The following is a 15056-nucleotide window of genomic DNA, read 5'->3' as shown; positions in this document are numbered from 1 at the left end:
ATTTTATGGGCTTTTCATAACGTCTCTGAGTTTGTCGGTTTCAGGCGAGGGTAACATGGTTTTTCCCCCCACAAATTCAGGTTTTTCGTCGAGCAAATTGACCACGTAATATAAGGGTGGATAACGTAATATATTGGGTGGAATATGTGACATATTCCACTCATATATCTACATATTATCCCCAGGGGCTCACATCTGGTGAGTATGGGGTTGGCACACCCAGGGTCCTGAGCTGGGTTTCATCATTCTTCTCTTTCTTGGTGAATCCCTTCTACTTTCTCTCTCTCTCTCTCTCTCTCTCTCTCTTAGGGTAACCGAATTTTTTTTGGCTGGTGCAGCATAAGCCTCAGGCTTCCTTGCACCATATAGCTGCTGCTAATAATAACATACATTATCCTACCAAAAGTCTCGTAATTATGAGCAAACATTCATGTATTCAAAGAAATTAATATGTTATTGTTATTGCTGTAGGATTTTAGACGCGTCAAATACTTAGGCCATATCTCTACAAATATATTATGTCAGCAAATTACATGCGTTCTAGGTCGATTTGCCTGTTTGTTGGACGAAAAACTCGAGTTTCCAGGAGAAAACACCATGTTACCCTCGCCGGAGACCAATTAACGGAGGCCTTTTCGACCCGGTGTGGGACGATCCTACCAACTATGCTACCCCGAGGGAAAGGAACTTGATCGTAACCATCGTGCTAAGCGCGAGGGCAAAATTTCTGGAAGAAAATTGTGGTATTGTATTACCCACCCCTCGTGAGTAGAACATTTGGTATTATCACAGTCCACTTCACAACAGGTGCAAAAGCTCTGAGTTCGAATCCCGTCAATAACGCGTGGACTTTTTATGGGTCTTTTTTACAATGTGGTACACTCACGTGGCTAAGTTAATCGATTTCAAGAGGGTTTTTTTTTTTCCTCTCGGAATAACCATGTGACTCTCGAGTTTTTCTTCCAGTAAAGTGAATTTACATAACATATCTAAATATAACATATCTAAATTTAACATATCCATATATAACATAGCTAAATTTACAGATATGTTATATATGGAGCAATATGGCCTAAGTTGCTGATGCACCTACAACGCTACAACAAAAATACCAGCATTACAATTCCCGTCGAATGCGATCTTAAACTCCACTGACTAAGAGGGCCGTATTTGCTTTGCACTAATTCTCTGTTCCAGTAGATACGGCGATCAATAGAGTTGCAGTCGGTGCTCTCTACTGATCTCTACAACTTATTGATATAATTCTTTTCAAACCTTACTCATAATCCTTGCTTTGTGACGAGAAATGTCGTCGAATTCGAAGGAACAAGGGCCAAACCAATCCATAAATTTCCGGAATACAGAACACATCCAGTAGAATTGTCCATCATTACGGGGAAGGGAAACCACATTACGACCACCAGAGAACCAACTCATCCGGCACGTGTAATATGTTCATAAATGTCGTGTATTTTCTGGTTGATTGACTATTTTGCTGGATGAAAAACCCATTTTTCTGGGGAGAAAACCTTGCTACTGATTCTTGAGACCGTGCCGAGTGAAAAAAAAAAACTCCACAAAATTCGTCGCGTCATTGACAGGAATGGAACTCGGTGTGGGGAGACGATGACTGTAACCGCTGTGCTACGCGCGTGGACCATCAATATCGGAAGTAGTATTTATGGTTCTCAGTACTCCAACCACTGAACTTGGAGATCACAGTACAGGAAACCATGACTATGAAACCTTTTCCTTCTGCCAACTTCGAAATTGAGAAACAAACTCTAGCAGTAGACGTTTTTCAGGTATCCAACGTACCCAAAACATATCTATCAGATTAGATAAGATCAATTTCAATTGATTCATCGTCCAAGTTCGCTGTGCCATGTAAAATTTCAGTGACGGTGTACATTTTCTTTTAATTCAAGGATCTGTAGATTGTAGCGCTTTTATGAAAATTCATTGCATTCAGAATTCACACATGTTCAGGAAACACTTAACGCCTGTGGTTGCCAAAGCGACAAACCCAGATGCTTCAGAGTCCTCTAACGAGATCACGTAATCAGCTGTCTCGAGGCGCGTCGGCTTCAGTCAGCCGAGCTAGTCCCACAGGAAGCAGCTATTGTCCGAAACTCAAACGAGAAATATATAGCACAAAGATTATAGGTGGGTCTTTAGCCTGTGGTAGACCAGGGTAGGTCTACCACAGGCTAAAGATGCTAAAGATTTTGATGAGCATTGTACTTAACAAGTACAATGCTCATCAAAATTAACAGAACACGTATAAAACGTGGCTTAACTCGTGCAGCTTGCGATTAAGTGGAACAAAATTTGGTATAGTTGTGGTGTACTGTACAATAACGATGAAATGAGAAGACAACGAGAAACCTCTCGTTATCTACTCATTTCATAAGGGACATTTCTAGGAGTTGTATAGGAAAGACCAACTGCAGCTTGCTGCTGGCCATCTAAAATCGACAGCCACTGATTTGGCCATTACCAACTGGAATAACGACACCAAAGCCCTTTTGGCAATCTACACCAGTGCACTCTTGCACGATGCTTTCTTTTCCACTTCGCGGGGAAGAGGGGACGGTCCCCGTCCCCTCCCCTCCTCACCCCACCACTCCTTCTGGTGGGACACGGGCCTGTCTCACTGTCAAATGCAGGGTCAATCTCTCTCTCTATCGACCCCTTACTTCCAACTTCTACTCCCCAGTCTTCAGTCTCCCCACCATTCCTGTCTACTTTTCGCACTGTACGCCCACACAGTCGAAACTTAAAAGCACTAAAATTCTGCTCGCCCTTATACACCTTTTTCCCTATAATCCCAACAGAGTCGTAATTTTATTTATTTATTTTTTTTAAGGCCCTTGCCATTGAAATCCCCGGAAATCAGGTGGCAGAGCCTGCCAGAGTTCAACCTATGTGCTGGTGTACCTGGTCTGTCTCCAAGGGGCAAAGTGTGGACAACCTTGGGCTCAGCGGCTAAATGACCAGATGGGCAACGATACACAACACTACACTGTAGGGCGCCTTCTTAGCCAGGTGGGAAGGAGCAGCAGTGCGTAGCACACGCTTCTTGATTAGACCGGGGTTCAAGCCCGTCACTACCAAATACTGAGGATGCGGAAAGGTCAGGGAATGACCACCGCATATTCCTGGAGCAATATGGCCTTAGTTGCTAATGCTCCTAAAAAAAAAAAAAAACAAAGCAAAAACTACACTGTACAATATCCATATACTTTTAAATCTCTGGCATTTATAGAGTACTGTATCACATGACAATGTAAACTCGCGGTGATAGGAGAAACCCCTGACACGTTTGACCTTCAACCCTCTGAACACGGCTGGCCATCTTGGCTCTCAAACCATGCTCCCTTGCATGGTCCTACCTTTTCTCCTCTCCCCCGGAAGAGGGAGGGGTGGAAAGGGGGACAATTTTTTCAGTGAACTCCCCTCTTCACTTGCTGGAGCATGGACTTGCCCCACTGATTACCTGTGGTCGCCTTCTCTATCGTCCCTATATTTCTGTATTTTCCGCCCAGCCTTCTGTCTCCTCCCCCCAGTCTACCTAATATGCTAGCGTATACCCCACATAAGGTGAAAAATTTAATTGCATTCACACTAAACTCATTTGGCATTTCTACACAATTTCCTTAACCCCCACCGAGGGAGAATTTATTTTATTTTATTTTATTTAAAAAAAAAATTTAGGTTCTAGCCATTTAAATCTCAGGAAATTAGGTAGAAGGACCTGCCAGAGTACATATCTAAATACTAGTGTACCTGATCTGCCTCCACGAGTCATAGTGTGGACACCAATGCTAGGAGTAAAGACTGTAGAGTTAATAAATTTGATGAGCTTGAAGTGCTAGTCAGGACATCAAAGGCAGGTATTGTTGAGATATCAGAGACGTGGTGTCACACAGACATAACCAGTGCCGAATTGAAATCTGGGGAGTACAATGTGTATAGAGATTTTGACAGGAAGTGAGGAGGGGTTATTCTGTTAGTTAAGAAACACATAAAATCTAAGGAAGTGCATCCATTGATGTTGGTGGACAATGCAATGTTGAGTCTGTTTGGTGTAACATAAGCACTGGGAAAGGAAAATTGAGATTAGGTGTGTTATAGACCTAATGAATATTATGAGTATAATGAGCAATTGTGCAGAGAAATAGAGTGGGCCAGTAAATCAGAATGTCTTATAAGGGATTTTAACTTTCCAGATATCGAGTGGAACTTGTGGATTGGTCACTCGCACACTAGCAAGACTTTTGTCGATTTATTATTATTATTATTAGCAGCTATATGGTGCAAGGAAGCCTGAGGCTTATGCTGCACCAGCCAAAAAAAAATTCTTGAGTTACCATAAGAGAGAGAGAGAGAGAGAGAGAGTAGTAGGGAATCACCAAGAAAGAGAAGAATGATGATATCCAGCTCAGGACCCTGGGTGTGCCAAGCCCATACTCACCAGATGTGAGCCTCTGGGTATAATTTTTATTTGATGACTGTTTTCTACAGCAACATGTTCGAGAGGCAACCAGAGAGACTAATACTCTTGATCTGATTATTAGCAGAAATTACTCGTGCATTAAGAATTTGCAGATAAAGGAATCACTGGGTGACAGTGATCACAATGTACTGATGTGGGAATTACTTAAAGATGTAACTACCATCAAGACTAAAGGGAAGGGCTATTGTTTTCGTAAAGGTGACTACAGGGGTTTCAGACGGTTTTTAAATTCTAAACAGTGGGATTAACTAATGATGTCACGAACGTGGAATACCAAATGGGAAGCCTTCGGGATCTCCACTTTGGAGGCTACTAGGCTTTCCATTCAAACTAGCATTTAGCATTTAGTATTTTTAGAATTAGTAGAGGCATTTGATGCAAGAAAGCAAGCTTATGCAGCATCAACCAAAAAAAAAAAGACCACTTCCACTTCACCCCTCTGTTCGTTCAAAATACCTGTCCAGCTGAGCCTTAAACTTATTTAGGCTATCAACTTCCACGACAAGGGATGGAAGTCTGTTCCACCAACCAACCACCCGCTGGCTAAAGGCAAATTTCTGCACGTCTATCCTACATCTGTCTTTCCTCAATTTGAATTTATGCCCTCTCAGGTGATTATTCTGAGCGAGAGCAAAAATCCCATCAGCATTGAGCATGCTCAAACCATTCAAGGCTTTATACACCTCTATCAGATCACCTCGCTAGTGCCTAGTCTCCAGACACTGTAATTTGCAAAACTTAATCCTTTCTTCGTAAGAGCACCCCTTTGTTCCATTCACTAATCTTGTTGCCCTTCTCTGTACTCGTTCCAGCAGCTCTACATCTTTCTTGAAATGAGGCCTCCAGACCTGTATACAGTACTCTAGGTTTGTCCCGACCATTGCCTTATTCAAGGGAATAATCACCTACTTATCCCTGCTAGAAAATTCCTATATATCATTGACAATACTCCATGAGCTACCCTTGCAGCCCGTCTGCACTGCTCAGAGAACTTCATATCTGCCTGCACAACCACCCCCAGGTCCCTTTCATTCTCTACCACTGTCAGTGTAGTACCACAGAGTTGATAAGTTGCTCTGGGGTTGCTGTTTCCCATGTGTAGTACTTTACATTTGTCAATGTTAAACTTAATTTGCCACCTCTCAGCCCATCTGCTCAACCTTTCCAGATCCTGTTGCAACAGCATAGTGTCAGTAGTGTCCTTGACAACCCTGCCTACCTTTGTATCGTCTGTAAACTTCGACATTAAGCTTGATATACCATCATCAATATCATTTATAAATATAGAAAACAACAATGGATCCAACACTGAACCCTGAGGGACTCCACTAATAACATTAGTCCACGATGAGCAGTGTCCATTGATTACTACTCTGTCTTCCGCCCCTCAACCATCCCTTTATCCATAGCAGCAATTTGTCTCCAATGCCACACTGCTCCAATTTGTGCAGCAGTCTTCCACGTGCAACAGTATCAAAAGCCTTTCTAAGATCCAAGTATATAATATCAAAGCTATTCCCTGCATCCAGTTCCTTTGTGACTGCATAATAGTATCCAATCAAATTGGTCAGGCAAGACTTCCCCTTAACAAAACCATGCTGTGTCCGAGCTATAACTGAAGTCTTGTCTAAATGATCCTGCAGTGCTTCTTTAACCAGTGCCTCCATTAATTTTCCTGGAACAGAAGTTAAACTCACAGGTCTATAAATACTTGTGTCAGCCTTTGATCCTCCTTTGTGAATTGGGGTCACATTTGCACATCTCCAGTCTGTGGGTACCTCCGTGAGTCCAAGGAAGCTCTCATAATTATGGCTAAGGGTTTGCTTACTTCCTTTGCTGCCTCCTTTAATATAGCTGGATAGATCCCATCCACCCCGGGTGCCTTTCTTGTGTTTATCTTCAACAATTTCTCCTTCACTTTACTCTCAGTTATTACAAGATTCTCTAGCTTACTGCTAGAGTTGAATACACCTCTGGCTTTCCCCTCACTAAATAACCCCTCATGTGTGAATGTCGATGGAAAATATTCATTTAGTTTGTTAGCTACCTGAGCAGGATCATCAATAGTTGACCCATCGATATCAAGTGGACCAATCTGATTCATCCCCTTCCTTCTAGAGTTTACATAAGTAAAGAACTCTTTGCCGTTTTTCTTTGCATCCCTTGCCAAAGATTTCTCGTAATCTGCCTTCGCCTGCCTAACCTTCTTTGTAACTTGGTTACAGATCAACTTGTATCTATCATAGGCTTCCGTGTCATGTGTTAATTTGTATGTATCCCATGCATGTTTCTTCTCTGCCATATGCCTCATCAGTTCATCTGACATCCATTTTGGCCTAAACCTTGAACAATATTTCTTAGTTGGTATGAAAAGCCTAGTAACTTCCAAGATAAGTTCTTTGAATGCTTCCCATTTTGCATTTGCTGTTGGTAACATCATCAGTTGGTCCCAATGTATAGAATTTAAATACTGTCTCAGTCCATCGTAGTCGCCTTTACGAAAGCAATAACCCTTCCCTTTACCCCTAATGGTAGTTACCTCTTTGAGTAAATCCCACTTCAGCACACTGTGATCACTGCCACCTAGTGGTTCATTTATCTGAAGATTCTTAATGCATGAAGAATCACTGCTGATAATCAAATCAAGAGTATTCCTCCCTCTAGTTGCCTCCCGAACATGCTGATGTAGAAAACAATCATCCAATAAATCCACACAAGCCTTGCTAGTGTGTGAGTGACCAGCCCCCAAATTCCAGTCAATATCTGGGAAATTAAAATCTCCCATTATAAGACTCTCTGATTTACCGGTCCACTCTATTTCCCTGTACAGTTTCTTTTTATACTCATCAGAGTCATTAGGCCTATAGCACACTCCTACTCTCATTTTTGATCTCCCAGTGCTTATGTCACACCAAACTGACTCGACACTGCACTGTCCAGCGATGTCCACTGGCTTCACTTCCTTGGATTTTATGTGTTTATTAACTAATAGCCTAACCCCACCTCCCTTCCTATCCAGTCTATCCTTTCTGTAGACGTTGTACTCCCCAAATTCCAGTTCTGCATTCCTTATATCTGTGTAACACCACGTCTCTGATATCCCAACAATATCTGCCTTTGATGTTTTGAGCAATACCTCAAATCCATCATTATTTACTAAACTCCTAGCATTGGTGTACACGCAAGTAAACATGCACCAATTTCTATTCTTAGCTACCCTAACACAACCCTTGTGTTTACTTGTACCGAATGACTCCCGGCAGTCTCTGAAATATCCTGCATCTTGGTTTTCAGGCTTCTTCTCATTCCAATAGAAGCAGTGCAAGAATCTCTTTCACCTCTGCCAGTGGCTACTGTTAATCTATTCGTCTTTGTCTCCCCCCAAGCTAGCAGTTTTCGACCCACCTAACACTGCCTCGATAGCATCAGCAAATATTCTTGCACCCTTTCTATTTAAGTGTATCCCATCCCTGTAGAAGCAATCTCTCCTGTTAACAAGTACAGTCCAGGCTGAAAAAAATTCTACCCCTTGAGCCTTGCACAATCTTTCCAGGGCCGAATTGATCGACAAGGCTCTCATCATATACTACCTCCTATCGTGTCTGGGCAGAATTGCAGACACTTTCAAATTCGACCCTATTTCACGGCTTTTTTTCAACAGTGACCTGTACTTGTTAAGCAATTATGCCGGTCTGCTACTCTTGATATCATTAGTGCCAACGTGTACAACTATATCACCTTTTGTGCCCTTAAAAGATGATATACCAAGAAATACTGTTCAAGGTTTAGACCTAAATGGATGGCAGATGAACTAATGAGGCTCGTGGGAGAGAAGAAAAATGTATGGAATACATATAAAGTATCAGGTGACACAGGAGCCTATGGCAGATATAAACTAGTCTGTAATCAAGTCACAATGGAGGTTAGGAGGGTGAAGGCAAATTATGAGAAATCTTTGGCAAAGGATGCCAAGAAAAACAGCAAAGAGTTCTTTACTTATGTAAACTCTAGAAGGAAAGGGATGAATCAGATTGGACCAGATGGGTTGACTATTGATGTTCATGCTCAGGTAGCTGATAAACTGAATAAGTATTTTGCATCTGCATTCACACATGAGGAATTATTCAATGAGGGGAGTGCCAGAAGTTTATCAAACGCTAACAGGGTCTAATTTTGCTTATTGGAGGCTTGAAGTGGTGAAACCCATGTTTAGTCTCCAGAGCAAAGTTTCCGGCATCCCCCTTCTCCTCCCCCCATACTTCTCCTTCAACCCATGCACGGTACAAAGTACTATAGGTTTTGATACCTTTCGTGTTTGGGGTTTTCATAAAAAAAAAAAAAAAAAGTGATATTGTAATAACAGAAAGCAAAGTGGAGGAGAAATTGTTTAAGTTAAACATAAGAAAGGCAACTGGGGTGGACGCGATCTATCCAGTTATATTAAAGGAGGCAGCAAAGGAAGTAAGAAAACCCTTAGCCATAGTTATGAGAGCTTCCTTGGACTCAGGGGAGGTCCCCATGGACTGGAGGTGTGCAAATGTATCACCAATTCATAAAGAAAGTTCAAAAGGTGTCACAAGTAACTACAGACCTAGTAGGTTAACTTGTGTTCCGGGTAAAATAATGGAATCACTGGTTAAAGAAGCATTGCAGGATCATTTAGACAAGACTGCAGCAATAGTTAAGACACATCATGGGTTTGTTAAAGGGAGGTCTCGTCTGACCAATTTGATTAGATACTGTGATGTGGTCACAATGGAACTGAATGCCAAAAATAATTTTGATATATTATATACCTGGATTTCAGTAAAGCTTTGATACTGTCGCACATGGAAGACTGCTGTTCAAATTGGAAAGGTATGTCATTAAGGGTAAGTTGCTACAATGGATAAAGGGATGGTTGAGTGGGAGACGACAGAGAGTGGTAATCAATGGATACTGCTCTTCATGAACAAATGTTATTAGTGAAGTTCCCCAAGGTTCAGTGTTGGGCCCATTGTTGTTTTGTATTTTTATCAATGATATTGATGAAGGTATATCGGATTTAATGACCAAGTTTACAGATGATACAAAGGTTGGCAGGGTTGTTAATGACAGTAAAGATAGTATGGTTCTCCCACTGAATCTAGATAAGTTGGGCATATGGTCTGGGAAGTGGCAACTGAAGTTAAACATTGACAAATGCAAAGTACTTCGTGTGGGTAGCAATAACCGAAGAGAAACGTACCAACTGTGTGGTACTACACTCAGGGAAGTGGAAAGTGAAAAAGACCTAGGGGTAATTGTGCAGTAAAATATGAAGTTTACTGAGCAGTGACAGTGGCTGCCAGGGCAGGTCATGGAGTCTTGTCAATGTATCTTATTAAGGTATTTTTGAACAAGGGAATTACCAATTCTATATTTCCCCAGGCTCCAGCCGCATAACACACAATTGGTATAAATATACAAGAGTAGTAAAATTTAATAGAAGATTTCTTTGCACCAAAAGTACTCTTGGTAATTTTATTAATTTTATGGGTTATAGCTTTTATTTTCTGAAGTACATATAAATTTGTATTTTCCATGATAATTAAAATTAAGATGGTCATCCAAATAAATTCCTAAGTATTTAGGAATTTATGCTGCCTAGTACTTAATGCTGCACACTTAACAAGTATTTATGCTGCCAAGTACTCCTAATAATTTCTCCATTTAGCTTAATAACAGGTGGGCTATCCACGTCAAGGAAGCCCTTTAGCAATTTTTGTTTTGTTTTTTTTTAGTAGAGATTTGAAGTTTATGTGTTTGACACCAGATATTCAAGTCCTCGAGAACTTCATTTTCTCTGTGCTCAAGCTCTAGGAAGGAATTGCCAGAAATCAGAATAACAAGGTCGTCTGAGTAAGCGAGCTGAAGGATGTCGTCTCGATCAACTGAGAGCCACCCATCAAGGACCATGTTCCAGCACACAAGGCCAAGAACAGAGCCCTGAGGGCAGCCCCTAGTTACAGAGTTTGTGACAAAACAAAATCCTGAAGTGACTGTGATGCAGCGAGAATCATAATAATTCGAAAGGAGGAGGTAAATGGGAGCAGAGACCCCATGCTCTCTGGACCTCACCAGGACACTCGGCCCCCAAACAGCGTCGAATGCCTCTTTGAAGTCAACATAGAGACCCAGGACATATTTAGAAGTGGAATTTTGAACACTATTCAAAACCTGACAAATAGCATCAACAGAATGACCCTCCACGAGTAAAGCCGAATTGAAGTGGGAAACTTAGATTTCTATCTAAATCGTAATTTAGAAAAAAGAAACAATTAATTTTTCTAGGACTTTACCAAGGATGGGCAACAGAGCAATGGGCCTGTAAGAGGCCGGATCATCGGAGGGTTTGTTGAAGGATTTAAGCAGAAGTTTAAGTCTGGCCTATTTCCAAGGCAACGGGAATAACCCCGAAGACAGACAAGCATTCATAAGATTTAATATTATTAATAGGCAATTTTTCCAGAATCTTTTAAGAACAGAAACCTCAAGAAGGTCCTATCCAGGACACTTTCCATCCCTTAAGGTTGAGATAGCGCGATGTTTAGGTATATATGTATACCTGTCTCACAGTGGCACCAAGACTATTCGTCCATCTCCACCAATTATTATGTAGAGGAAAAAAAAAAAAAACTTTAATCACATTGGCCTGAAGTGTAAATGTGTATTTACTAGGCCTCTCTGCCATCAGGTGGCAGCCACCAATGGGCAAATATCAAAAAAAAAAAAACTAAAAAAAACCCAAACTATTATATTTAGGCTGCCCGAATAATTAAATTCATCTGCCGTGCTGTGTCATATGTCTGTTAATTCGTGTGTTCTATGGCCGATTTTGTCTCTTTGTTGGACGAAAAACCCCAGTTTCTGGGAAAATACCTTGTTATCTACTCCTGATAGTGGAGTAGATAACAAGGTATACTCCTGAGACCGACTAACTCAGCTACGGAGTGAAAAAAGCCCATTAAAGTTCCTCGACGGGATTCGAACCCGGGCCTTTTCCACCCGGTGTGGGGAGAACGGTGACGATACCACTGTGCTACGGCGCAGACTAAATGGGCAAATACCACTAGATGCTCGCCCTAGAACAAGGAGCTAACCTCGGTCTATCCCTATGTCAGTGCTAACATAGCACCAGAAAATCCCGCACCCGCCAGTGGCCGTGCAAAACCGGCAGGTGCCAGCAAAACCCTGCCCCCAGGTTGCCCACACCCAAGATCCAGCAAAAAAAAAAAAAAAAAAAAAAATCAGATGCCAGCAATCCCGCTCACCAATTGCAATGTGCACATATTAGCCAGCATGCAGATTGCAATTGAGAGCCAGCAAAAGAGAAATAAATAAATAAATAATAATAAATAAAAAATAAAATAAATAAATAAATAAATAATAAATAAAATAATAAAAAATAAAATAAATAAATAAATAAAATAATAAATAAAATAATAATAAATAAATAAAGTATTAGAAAACAATATAAATATATAAAAAAATAATAAAAAAAATAAAATCATAGAAAATAAAGTAAATATGGAAATAAATAATAAAAAAATAAATAAAATAATAAAAAATAAAATAAATAAATGAAATAACAGAAAATAAAATAAATATATAAATAAATAATATATATATACAGTATATACAAAAAAATAAAAAAAGTCACACCCTTGGAATATAAATCAAAACTGGAGATACATAATATCTCGCCTGCAGTTACCCTGAAACTACAGGCCAGCAATAAAAATAAATAAATAAAATAAATAAATAAATAAAAATTTTAAAAAATAATAATAACAAATAAATAAATTAAATACATTTTTTTTACTGCTCAGCAAGACCAGAAGTTGACATTACAAGGAAAGACATCTGTCTCCACTTATTAAAAAACAATCTTGCAAGGCATTAAAATACCATCTGTTTGCGAGGCGTAATTTTTCATTTCCAGGACCTAACTCGACAATAGTATTTCTTAAATTTTGTCTGTTCTGCTCATAAATAATGCAATCATACAGTATATGATCCCAGGTTTCAATATACAAAACATACAGTAGCAAAACGGGTCGGGTTTTAACCCAAAATAATGCAGCTTTTAATTAAAAGATCCATGTCTTGTCATAAAATAAGAGGTTTTCATTTCTAGAAACAACAGCTGTTTATTTTCTTATCAAAGACAAAGTTAATCTCTGGAAGAAACAAACGGGTAACCTGGCCAGTCTCATTTAGGCCTTGAATGGGTTGAGCACGCTGAATTCTGATGGGATCCTTCCACTTATTCAGATTACGAACCTAAGGGGGCATAAATTCAAATTAAGAAAAGACAGATGTAGAATAGATGTGTGGAAATTTGCCTTTAGCCAGCGGGTGGTTAATTGCTGGAACAAACTTTCATCTGTCATTGTGAAAGTTGATAGGTTAAAATAAATTTAAGGAGGAACTAGACAGGCATTTGAAGGGAATGGTGTGATTTTTTTTTTTTTTTTTGGCTGATGCTGCATAAGCTCATACACTTGCTTTCTTGCATCACATGCCACTACTACTACTACACCATCTGGCCTGCCATTGTTCCATCAAAGCAGTCATTATCAATTTCTTAGCCTTAGACTTGGTTATATCCTACCACCTACCTAAACGATGTTTAGGTAGAGTATAGAATGTAAAATGTATTTAGTGTCAAGCGGCATCAAGGTTTTGCCCCATCTCCGCGTTGCTTTCATTGTAGGTGTGCCAGTTCACTGGAAAGGCCAGAGATTTAAAAGTGTATGAATATTGTATATGTATAGTGTTATGTGCCGTTGTTCTTCTGGCCATTTAGCCGCTGGACCCCTGCTAAGGCCCAACGTTGTCCGCACTCAGCCCGGAGGCAGGCCTGGTATACCAGCATTATAATTATTTACTCTGGTAGGTCCTGCCACTTAATTTCCTGAGATTTCAGTGGCTATGACCTAAAAAAAAAAAAAAAAAAAAAAAAACTGACATTCACGTGGGGGATAATAGCGCTAGGATTTGAAAGGCCGAAACTATTGGCAAACAGTAATTTAGACATGATTAAATCTGGACGTGTAGAGCAATCGCTTGTGTACAGATAGAGTAGGGGAGGGAGAATAAATACTGGGGGAGAGACAGAAATATGGGGTCAATAGGGAAGGCGACCCCAATAGGTGTGAGTGGGGTATGCCCATACCCCACAGAGGGAAAAAATGGAGGTGGCAAGGAGACAAGAGGACAGTCACCTTTCCCCCCCCCCTGCCTGTCTGCGCGTGTAGCACAGTGGTATCGTCACCGTCCTCCCCACACCGGGTGGAAAAGGCCCGGGTTCGAATCCCGTCGATGACGCGAGGAACTTTAGTGGGCTTTTTTCACTCCGTGGCTGAGATAGTCGGTCTCAGGCGTAGATAGCAAGGTTTTTACCTCAGAAACTTGGGTTTTTTTCGTCCAGCAAAACAGGCAAATCGACGCAATTTACAGACACGAATACGGGTTAATGTAATCATTTACGGGTAACCCTAATATAGTAATTTGATTTCCCCCTCCCCTGCCAGAGAAGTGGAGTGGAAATCAAGCCAGGAAAGAGTGCCCAGCTCGGGTCACCAATTGGCACACTGGCAGCAAATCTGCTGTTCAAGGTGGGGGAAAAGATACGTGTCCAATGAAGCAGTCGGAACCAGTGCCCCCATGTCATTCATGGATCATGTGTCCATCCAGGTAGATTGAGGTCAGTCACGTTTATGGGTTAAATAAGGGTAGAATGTCTCGTAGATTGTCTTTTGCATCCCAGAGGGGTACGATGTTTAGGTGTGTGTGTGTATGTGTGTTTGGGTTGCCTGCGCGGAGCTCGTTGCTCGGAGTTCCCACCATAAGCCACTTCATGTATTCTTGTTTATAAGATTTCTTTCTTCTTTCTAACGGGCAACTTGGCAAGTGGGGGCAGAGACATGAGGTGTTCGCCCCCCACTCCTCCCACGAGGAGGCTGCCGGGTTCTACTATCATCTGGCTGAGTGTCCCTGAGAGATTCAGGGGCAATCAATTTAGGGGGAAGTAAGGAAGAGTGATAGAAAGGGGGCAAATCCAAGAGTAGGACTGCCCTAAGAAGAAGTGATGAGAGTTTTAGTAAGATTAAAAATATCTCTCACCCAGGGTGGAGAGAGAGAGAGAGAGAGAGAGAGAGAGAGAGAGAGAGAGAGAGAGAGAGAGAGAGAGAGAGGAAAGTCTGTTGTCTTCAGTCAGGGTCAAGGTTGCTAGTTATGTTTAGGTGTGCGTTTGTGTGTTTGGGTTGCCTGAGCAGAGCCTGGAGTTTCTCCCATTAGTCGCTTCATGTCTTCTTGTTTATAGGACTTTTTTTTTTTTTTTGGCAAGTAAGCGAGTGGGGGGCATAGACACGAGGTATCCGCCCCCAATTCTTGCCACAAGTAGGCGTGTGGGTTCTACTGTCATCTGGCTGAGTGTCCTTGAAAGATTCAGGGGCACCCAATGCGATGTTTAGGTAGGTGGTAGAGTGCCCAGCACATGGATGACTGGACC

The sequence above is a fragment of the Mastigoproctus giganteus genome, chromosome 9 (assembly GCF_048544385.1).
Source record: "Mastigoproctus giganteus isolate SK-2022 chromosome 9, ASM4854438v1, whole genome shotgun sequence".
NCBI lineage: Eukaryota > Metazoa > Arthropoda > Arachnida > Uropygi > Thelyphonidae > Mastigoproctus > Mastigoproctus giganteus.
This window is presented reverse-complemented; position numbering follows the sequence as displayed.